At 40.0% G+C, this 10803-nt stretch overlaps 1 protein-coding gene and 1 long non-coding RNA gene across 2 annotated transcripts in view; one reads left to right on the top strand and one right to left on the bottom strand.

Moving 5' to 3' along the window:
- LOC124284351 (alsin-like) overlaps window positions 1-10803 on the bottom strand; it is a 93874-nt gene that overhangs the window by 69460 nt on the left and 13611 nt on the right.
- LOC124284328 lies at window positions 2-1663 on the top strand. The gene is made up of 2 exons (XR_006900530.1): window positions 2-386; window positions 436-1663. It is a non-coding gene; the product is annotated as an uncharacterized LOC124284328 (long non-coding RNA).

Genomic DNA, 10803 nt, shown 5'->3' with positions numbered 1-10803 from the left:
TGAATGGAGGAATTGTACTATAGAGGACATTGTACAGGAAGGAATTGTACAATATAGGACATTTGACAGTGAATGGAGGAATTGTACTATAGAGGACATTGTACAATGGATGAAGGAATTGTACAATATAGGACATTTGACAGTGAATGGAGGAATTGTACTATAGAGGACATTGTACAATGGATGAAGGAATTGTACAACATAGGACATTTGACAGTGAATGGAGGAATTGTACTATAGAGGACATTGTACAGTGAATGAAGGAGTTGTACAATATAAGACATAGTAAAGTGAAAGATGGAATTGTACTATAGAGGACACTGAACAATGAATGAAGGAATTGTACAATATAGGACACTGAACAGTGAATGAAGGAATTGTACAAGGTATTGTACAATATAGGACACTGAACAGTGAATGAAGGAATTGTACAAGGTAGGATATTGTACAAATAGTGAAGGAACTTTGTCATTTATCAAAAACATAACCAATGTGATATATGAATGGTGCTTATCATGGCCAAATAAGAAATACTGAGCATCTTTGGTAGCACAATATATAAATTGGAATATATTTTATTCAGTGACTAAGGGATGCAAATATACTGGTTGGTGATATAGTAATCTTCTTAAAGGTACACTATTCAACTGGTTGTCTCAGTGAGCTAAGGTTAGTACCCCAGCTTTAGTGTGAAACTGTAAGTACATTTTACAGACAAGCCCCATCTTATCATCCTGGGGATCAATACTTGATATGGTAACCGTTAGTGGTGCTCCGATAAATTGAAATAATCAAAGATTGGTCGCAGTGACTAAACGACCAAGCAATCGAACAGAAACAATTTTGGAACGCTTGTTTGTATCAACATTATTTTTCACAAGGGTGGTTTCGTCTGTGTCATTAAATTTACATTTTATAAGCACTACAAGATCATTTCAATTTATGTTCCTAACATACTAGTCATCCTTTAAGTATGTGAAATTTGCAAATGCATTTTATGCAATTTGAAAAAAAAAACCAAAAAACAAACTACATGTTTTTTCTTTATTTTTGTGTGCATTTACAAAGATAACAGGAACATTTGATACATGACGTTAACCAATTATTTTCGATGATTGATCGGTTGTAATGGACCAATCATCAATTATGAGATTTTAACCAATTCCCAACACTAGTAACCATCTGACCTTGCCATTGGAAACCAAACATACCATGTCTTGCATGTTATGTGAACAACATTCTATATTTATGCATCTACTTGATTATCAAATTCGAATTTGACATGTAAGGGTAAGTTTTAACTTAATTTTAACTCCCAGACTACTGGGCATTCCATATCTCCAGTTTGACACATTCAGAATACTTCTACAAAATGTAAGTGTGTGCTGGCATCGGACTGCAGGTTCGACACAATAGGTGGTTTAATACATCAGAGAAACAGTGGAGAGTCTGTATATGTTCAATATTTCTCATTTGGCCTAATAGATCTAGTTGTGCTGCACATAGACAATGTAGTGTTCGTAAAACCAAATGATGTATGTACAGACTTACATATCTATATAATCCATTCTACATCTCACAATTCTGCACCAAATATACAATAGTCCTCAATCCATCCGGATTAGGTTCATCTTTCATAAATTAAATTTAATTTGCAAAAATTTATTTCCATTCATGAACAATTTCTACACATGGGACATAGCAGACACAATAGTGACCTAAAATTGCTCATTGCTGTCTTAAGATGAAAAATATAATCTCTACTTTTTTAGATCAACATTTCATGCTTGAAATATCTCACACCCCTGATGCATGAACACATAAATCTAGCTACAGAAAACATCTACAATGTAAATGTCTTTTACAATTGCAGCTGGATGTCTCCAGATGAACTGTTATACAAATATTTAGGAAAGTTGAGGATCCGTGTTTCTGCAGTTTGTCTGTGATTTTAACAACATGCCTTATGTAAATTAAGTAAAACATTTCTGAGAGGGGTGTAAAATCTCATGCAATTAAGACTATGTCTGACATCATTTACCACATTTACAAAGAAAATGATAAAATTTATGAATTTTCATATCATTTGGTAAGAATGTTTAAATACAAACATTAACCTTGATAAACACATACAACAATGATTCAGGACTGGAATAAATGCCAGTCAATATTAACAGGGAATGTTCCAAGTCTGATGACAGCCATTACCTGATGAAAAGTGTTTCACTACTTGATCAGGTCATTATTCCGAAGTTTCATGTTTCAGAAAAGAATATTGTACATCCGATTAAAATTTCTTTGGGAGAAGTAGGCCATGTTGTGATATATGTCTAGACAGTGTAGCAAGTGTAGCGGTAACGCCATATATTCACAGGGTTCATGCACCACAATATCAAAACATGCTTCACGTACGCTACTATCTTACCACGAAAGAAAATGTTAGCCATGCTTCATACCTCAGCCTTATTGTGATTAAAAATTTTGCACAAAAGACTTCATGCTTTCAGTTGTATGTGTGTCATTATGTCGCAAACATGCTACTTGGGAGGAGACTAGTCAAGCATGTTCACGGCGCTCGCTCGCGCTTCGGGAATGTCATCAATACGCTCACTCTGCTTGTGCTTGTGACATTCAGCTCATGCATGTGGTATGTACGTACAGTAACAAAAGACTGTTCAGGATATACAAACCATTATTATTCTCACATGTATGTAAATCTGTGCATTCAGGTGTGCCTGTCATGCATAAGGACATCTAAACAGTAGGGAGCACGAGGAGTTGTTCAAAGGATAGTTCATATTACAGTCATAGGATTGCACATCCTGACAGACTTGTGCGCGCTAAGATATCAAACTCTGACACAGACAAATGACTATAAAGCTGACATCACACACACTTACACACACACTATAGTAGTGTGAGTGAGTGTATTTTTACGCCCTTTTAGCAATATTCCAGCAATATCACGGCGGGGGGTGACACCAGAAATGGGCTTCACACATTGTACCCATGTGAGGAATCGAACCCAGGGTTTTGGTATGATGAGCGAACACTTTAACCACTAGGCTACCCCACTGCCCCCGGACTATGGTAATATCATGTTAATATCTCACACTGTAACAGAGAATTACGAATATTGTAGTGTTAAGATTCCAAACTCTATACACATTAATGACAAATCACTCACAATACACCAGCATATATCCAATTGTACATGCTTGAAAAGAAATCACACTTGATAGTAGAACATGAGAGTGGTAACATGAACATATTAACAATCATTTAAACTGGTGAGTTGAAGTTGGGTAGATAGAACAGCTATATGGCGGCGGTTTGTAAATAATCGAGTCTGGATCAGACAATCCAGTGATCAACATCATGAGCATCGATCTTCGCAACTGGGATAAGATGACATGTGTCAACCAAGTCAGCAAGCCTGACCACCCGATCCTGTTAGTCGCCTCTTACAACAAGCATGGGTTGCTGAAGATTCATTCTAACCCAGATCTTCACGGGTCCAATGCATATCTGATGACCTCTTACTGATGCAAGGATTGATTACCTACACACTTGTTATGCTATGTCACAATGGTAAGAAAATGTACTGAAATATGTCCTGCGTACATCAGTGTCGCTATGGTGCTCCCTTATAAATCGATGCATATCTGATGACCTCTTACTCATGCAATGATTGATTACCAATGGAAGGAAAGTGCAGTACATGTCTACTCATGGATTATTGCTTTGTGGGAACCAAATTATTGATGCCAAAACGTCTAGCAAATGTAGAACTTGTGCAGTTCTGTCAATTTGTCTTCGGCCAAAATGTTTCAAATATAAAGGCACAATTTACTATTGATATAGGCAAAAAGGATAATAACAGTCACTACCAGTAACATATCTTATATTGACATTGATATGTTGTTGTTGACATCTTGACTCATGTACAACAGAGGCATCCAGTTGGGTTAAACCTTTTAATACAACCTTTCTAGGTCGGCCATTACATTTCAAGTGGGACAAACAAAGCACATGTACAGCCACTCCCACTAAAAATCAAAAGGGAGTTAATATTTTTCTATTTTTTTAATATCGCTTAAAGAATAAATAAAACCTTACTGATGAGCACATAAAATATCTGCTGAATACTCATAACTACAGTTCTAACTCGAACAGTTGCGTAAGCTTAAATTCAACATCATCAACAACTGGAGCACCTTCCTGATTCTTGGCTGACATCCTCTGACACCAAATACAATGTTGCTTCTGCTGCTGAGTGAGTGAGTGAATGCTTTAGTCACTAGGTTAAATCCACAGCTCCTGTTGTATTTTAATACTGGAAAACCTATTCCAAATTTACAGACTACACATCCAAATAAAGAGGCATTAATAACACATATTGTTTCTATGTCACTATGTATGTTTTACAGCTTGTGGTATGATGAAAATACATTGTTAACAACAGCATGGCTCCAATGGTTAGATCCAAATCTCATGTTTACAAAATACAACGAAGAGATCTCAAACACAACTTGGAACAACTGTGATGACAATGCAGTCGGGCGAACAAAACATCCTTAAGAATGTGCCCTTTGCCCCTGTTAAAGCACAGGTTAAAAAAACAGCTATCATTTGCATTCAAATGCCATGGTTGACCAACACCCATAGGAACCTGGGCCCCGTTCCTCAAAGCGATCATAGCGCTAAGTTGATCGTAACCCCCATAGTTTAGCATAGACTTACGACTGTCGTAGCACTACGATCGCTTTGTGAAACAGGGCCCAGGTCATAGGAATTCTGCAAGCTCGATGGACACAGGGATGTTGATGATCACTTCCTTGTCCACCAGGTGAGTGTTGAAAGGCTGCAGCAACATCATAGGGCAACAGGTAGTGTCCAAGACCAGCCACATTCACTGATTCAGGAGCTCCTCAAGTGACGCCACAAAGATAAGACCAATACTTCATCGTCAGCCATCTCAGGAATTGCTTTAGGACTGCATGAGAGGTTGCTAATGCAATGATGGAGTTGTATGATCCCCAGGGAGTTGAGATTGACATCCAGTGATCGAGGGAAAAACAAAGTGCCTTAGACTTTGAGCAGCTGAGCTGGATATTGGCGCTATACGTGCGTGTGTGCGTGTGTGCGTGCGTGCGTATGTATGAGATGGAGGATGATCAGCGACCGGACAGCCCGATGATGCCTTGCTGCACCTCACATCCAATGGCTTGCATGTATTGTTTACTGCACATCGGTCCTGTTGTACATGATTGCTGCATGTTATCAAGTTTGGACCAGACAATCCAGTGACTGACATCATGATCAATCTACACAACTGTGATACAATGCCATATATCAACCAACGAAGTCTGAAAACCCAATCCCATTCGTCACTTGTGACAAACTCAGTCTGCTTGAGGCAAATTCTAACCCAGGGTGTTGTTGCACAAAGTGATCTCAGTGCTAAGGGTTTTGCGTCCTCCATGCCTTTACACAGCTTTATGACAGTACAACAGCACCCTGATACTCACAGGTAGTAGTTCAAAGACACTCTGCAGTAATCCAGCTATCTGAAAACAAGGATTCTGTACCCAACAAACTGGAGACCGATGTTATCAGCAACAATCTACATGGCCAAGGGGTAATAGCCAGCAATCAACTAAGTCAGTGAGCATGACCACCCTTTCATTCAGTCACCTTTCATGACCAGCAGAAGCTCATAGGTACCTATGATAACACCAGAATGTCCACATGGGACCGAACAATGTAGTCCATCCATCCATCCTTGCATCCATCCATCCTTCCATCCATCCATCCACCCACCCACCCTTCCATCAATCCATCCACCCTACCACCCTTCCATCCATCCATCCATCCAACAATCCATCCACCCACCCACCCACCCATACATCCACCCACCCTTCCATCAATCCATCCACCCTACCACCCTTCCATCCATCCATCCAACCAACAATCCATCCACCCACACATCCATCCATCCATCGTTCCATCCATCCACCCACCCACCCTCCCATCCATCCATCCATCCAACCAACAATCCATCCACCCACCCACCCTTCCATCCATCCATCCAACCAACAATCCATCCACCCACCCATACATCCATTCACCCACCCATCCATCCATCCATCCATCCATCCATCCATCAGGGCATAAGAAGTCAAGATTTTGGTTCAAGATTCCAATTTAAACTTCATCCTGAAACCATGAAGAAGTGAGAATGCTAGAGTTATCTCCCTTATTAAACAATTTAATGCATTTCTGAGTTATGCTGAATCAAATCAGAATCAGTCACTCAACAAGTAGTTTTTTTCACCCTTCAGTGCAGATTGAATCATATGGCAGCTGTAATTGGTCGAATTTGAGTATGAATTTTGTGTTTTTTAATATACATCAATCCAGTAATTTATTCAATGTCGTTTTTTAAACACAATGACTAATGCTGAACGTGACCATAGATATTTTCAAGTGGGTGATATTTTGAGAGGAATTGGGGTTTTATTGCTGCTAAAGACAAGATTGTACACACATGAGTATGTAATGGCTGTTGAGAACTTAGTTAATTCTTGGGTAAATATAATATTACTACAGAGGTCAATGGAAAAATGTTTGTTTTTGTGTAACCTCCATCACTAATTTTCAATACAAGTCAGGCATAGAAATTAAAACAAAATAAGTAGAATTAAATAATGATTATAACTGAAATATTAGTTTGTTATGACCATTTTTCATGTGACGAAGGGGCAAGGAGAAGCCCAGAAACGTTGTGTATACAATAAAGAAGTTGACATCCATAATATTTTGTCTTCCATATGACTCTCAAGAACCGTTATGACCATAGTTTTCTATGTGTATTTTAACTACAATAGTTTTTTTGGGAAAAAAACAAACCATTTTGTTATGACTGTCAGTTCATAATAAGGTTTATAAGTGTAGTATACTGTAGTGATGATATAACTTCTTTCCAGAAAACCAGATATTCTACAACCATCAAGAAGCTTCTAACAGAAGACAAACTAAACCAGAGCCCAGACTCATCATTATTATATTTTGTATACCTTCTAAAATATTGTAATTAAATTTCTTGGAAAATACAGGGGTTGATTTAGAGAAATAAATCCATCTGCACAGTGACTATATATTTCATGACAGAGGTACTTGTTCATTTTGAACCATGTAGATAATTGGAGTTACCTCCCTTTGACTTTGTTGGACCTAAAGTGTGCATTTACAGCAGTCTGAGCTTATCACCATGACGACAAGGAAGTAAGCGGGAGCTGAATTAAGAGCTCATCTATCATGGGTATATCCCAGCTATGTGACTGCAATCTGCAAATCACATACATGCAAAAACGACATATTTCACTGATCTGGCTACATCTGGTTTGATTAAGCGTATCAGCTGGTGGGTCACTACAGACATACGTTCACTACTTCACCTTCATTTATGTACTATTTACCATGACCAGGCTACCCGGGGTGGTGGGGTAGCCTAGTGGTTAAGGCGTTCGCTTGTCACGTAAAGACCCGGGTTCGATTCCTGACGAGGACACAATGTGTGAAGCCCATTTGTGGTGTCCCCAGCTTTGATAATGCTGGAATATTGCTAAAAGCGGCATAAAACTAAACACACTCACTCACTTACTAGACTACCCAACCCACATCAATATAATATTGACTCTTAACAGACATACAGGGCGGTGGGGTGGCCTGGTGGTTGAAGCGTTCGCTCGTCAAGCCGAAGACCCAGGTTCAATTCCCCACATGGGTACATTGTGTCCATTTCTGGTGTCCCAACCCATGATAGTGCTGGAATATTGCTAAAATCAGCGGAAAACCATACTCACTCACTACCACCAATAATACAGGACTGTCTGGATGGTGGATAAAGTGTGGACGGTGTGACTGTATGTTTAGAGGGTGGTTATACTTGAATGGTAAACGGTGTGATTGTATGCCTAGAAGGTAGATATAGTTGGGTAGTGGACAGTGTGATTGTAGGTCTGGAGCGTTGATATACTTGGATAGTAGACAGTGTGATTGTTTGTCTAGAGGGTTGATATACTTGGATAGTGGGCAGTGTGATTGTATGCCTAGAAGGTGGATATACTGGGATAGTGGACAGTGTGATTGTAGGTCTGGAGGGTTGATATACTTGGATAGTGGGCAGAGTAATTGTATGTCTGGAGGGTTGATATACTTGGATAGTGGGCAGTGTGATTGTAGGTCTGGAGGGAGGATATACTTGGATATTGGGCAGTGTGATTGTATGCCTAGAAGGTGGATATACTGCGATAGTGGGCAGTGTGATTGTAGGTCTAGAGGGTGGATATACTTGGTTAGTGGGCAGTCTGATTGTTTGTCTGGAGGGTTGATATACTTGGATAGTGGACGGTGTGACTGTATGTTTAGAGAGTGGTTATACTTGAATGGTAAACGGCGTGATTGTAGGTCTGGAGGGTGGATATACTTGGATGGTGGAAAGTGTGACTGTAGGTCTGGAGGGTTGATATACTTGGAAAGTGGGCAGTGTGATTGTAGGTCTGGAGGGTGGATATACTTGGATGGTAGACAGTGTGACTGTAGGTCTGGAAGGTGGATATACTGGGATGGTGGACGATGTGACTGTAGGTCTGGAGGGTTGATATACTTGGAAAGTGGGCAGTGTGATTGTAGGTCTGCAGGGTGGACATACTTGGATGGTGGACGGTGTGACTGTAGGTCTGGAGGGTGGATATACTTGGATAGTGGGCAGTGTGACTGTAGGTCTGGAGGGTGGATATACTTGGATGGTGGACAGTGTGACTGTAGGTCTGGAGGGTTGATATACTTGGAAAGTGGGCAGTGTGATTGTAGGTCTGGAGGGTGGATATACTTGGAAAGTGGACAGTGTGATTGTAGGTCTGGAGGGTGGTTATACTGGGATGGTGGACGGTGTGACTGTAGGTCTGGAGGGTGGATATACTTGGAAAGTGGGCAGTGTGATTGTAGGTCTGGAGGGTGGACATACTTGGATGGTGGACGGTGTGACTGTAGGTCTGGAGGGTGGATATACTTGGATGGTGGACAGTGTGATTGTAGGTCTAGGGGGTGGATATATTTGGATAATGGGCAGTGTGATTGTAGGTCTGGAGGGTTGATATACTTGGATGGTGAACAGTGTGATTGTAGGTCTTGAGGGTGGATATACTTGGATGGTGAACAGTGTGATTGTAGGTCTGGAGGGTGGATATACTTGGATGGTGAACAGTGTGATTGTAGGTCTGGAGGGTGGATATACTTGGATGGTGGGCAGTGTGATTGTAGGTCTGGAGGGTGGATATACTGGGATAGTGGACAATGTGACTGTAGGTCTGGAGGGTGGATATACTTGGATCATGTACAGTGTGATTGTAGGTCTGGAGGGTGGATATATTTAGACAGTAAATAGCATCATTGTATGTCTAGATGGAGGATATATATACTAATTTAAATGTGAGTGGTTATTCAAGAATATCCACCTTCAAACTGTCACTACAACAACCACAACTAAATACCATACTATATTTGTTCAAAACAAAAATCTCCAAAGACAATATTGCTTCCCTACCAGGGAATGACTCCAGAACATAAGTTGTTAATGTCAGAGAACCCTTTGAAATACATTAACAGATTAGAAGCATCTAAATCGGATATGTTCAATCTTGTACATGCTACTAACAAACAACAGCCATTAGACATGCCCCAGTGTCAACCTTTATTCTCTCTGCTATATGAACCTATTATTCCTGAATCCATTGCCCCAGGGTAAAACGATCAGCAGGTAGCAGTGACGCCCTCATTATAGGGAAACATAATTAGGGTGTAGCAGTCACCAAACAGGTCTCCAGTCAAAACTCACATCGCCATGCTTCAATAACCACGGGAAATCTCAGTCTCACCCTGAGCTATCATAACTGCTTCAAAACGTTCTCAGCAAATTCATGATTTATTATAGCATCAGTGAATGGGTTCCCTAACTATCTCAGCTGTCAGCCCGATATCAACTATTGTTACACTTTGTATAGCGTTCTATGTAGTACTGTGTGGAGAATAAATGTGTTATCACCTCTATGCTATAAGCTGATGTTAAGGTTTATATTATGTCAGTATCAGTGTAGTGGTTGAATGATCATGTGACTCACACACCGGTGATGATGCCCCTGGGATAAGGGCGAATCGGATGTACCTAGATGCTTCAAGGTCAAGGCCATGCTCCATCATGATGAATGAGGCTGAATTTCTATGAATCAATCAATGTGGCTTTTCAAATGAATTTGCCATCCTAACTTGTCACTTAATATCAGAGTAGGTTATAGTCATATACCAATCGTTAAAAGTTCAGTAGATCAAAAGGAATACTACTAAACTAGGCTTTTCAGTCACATCTTACTATTTGTCTTTTTTAATTTCTGACATTCTGAAAGTATTTGTCAATACTTTACAGTAAACAAAACAACCATAATTTGGTGCAAGCTGAATGGGGGAGTAAATGGTTTGGGTTTAACAACACTTTGATAAGTATTTCTGCCATATCAAAGTGTGTGTACATGGAATAGGAGATTTTGTGAACTGATGCAGCTAAGAAATTATAATCATGCCGACCTGCAACCAAAACCCATACCTACATATTTGGTGTATGGTTCTGTGCATAGAGCTCACTTCACAAATCAGTTGAAGTTAAGCAACGTTTAGCACAGAGTCCTTGGATGGGTGACCGTGTTTGGCAGCTTGACTCCTGTGAGTTTCCCACAATGAAGCACA

This window comes from Haliotis rubra, unplaced genomic scaffold (assembly GCF_003918875.1).
Source record: "Haliotis rubra isolate DU_JTF1 unplaced genomic scaffold, ASM391887v1 Scf334, whole genome shotgun sequence".
NCBI lineage: Eukaryota > Metazoa > Mollusca > Gastropoda > Lepetellida > Haliotidae > Haliotis > Haliotis rubra.
This window is presented reverse-complemented; position numbering and strand designations above follow the sequence as displayed.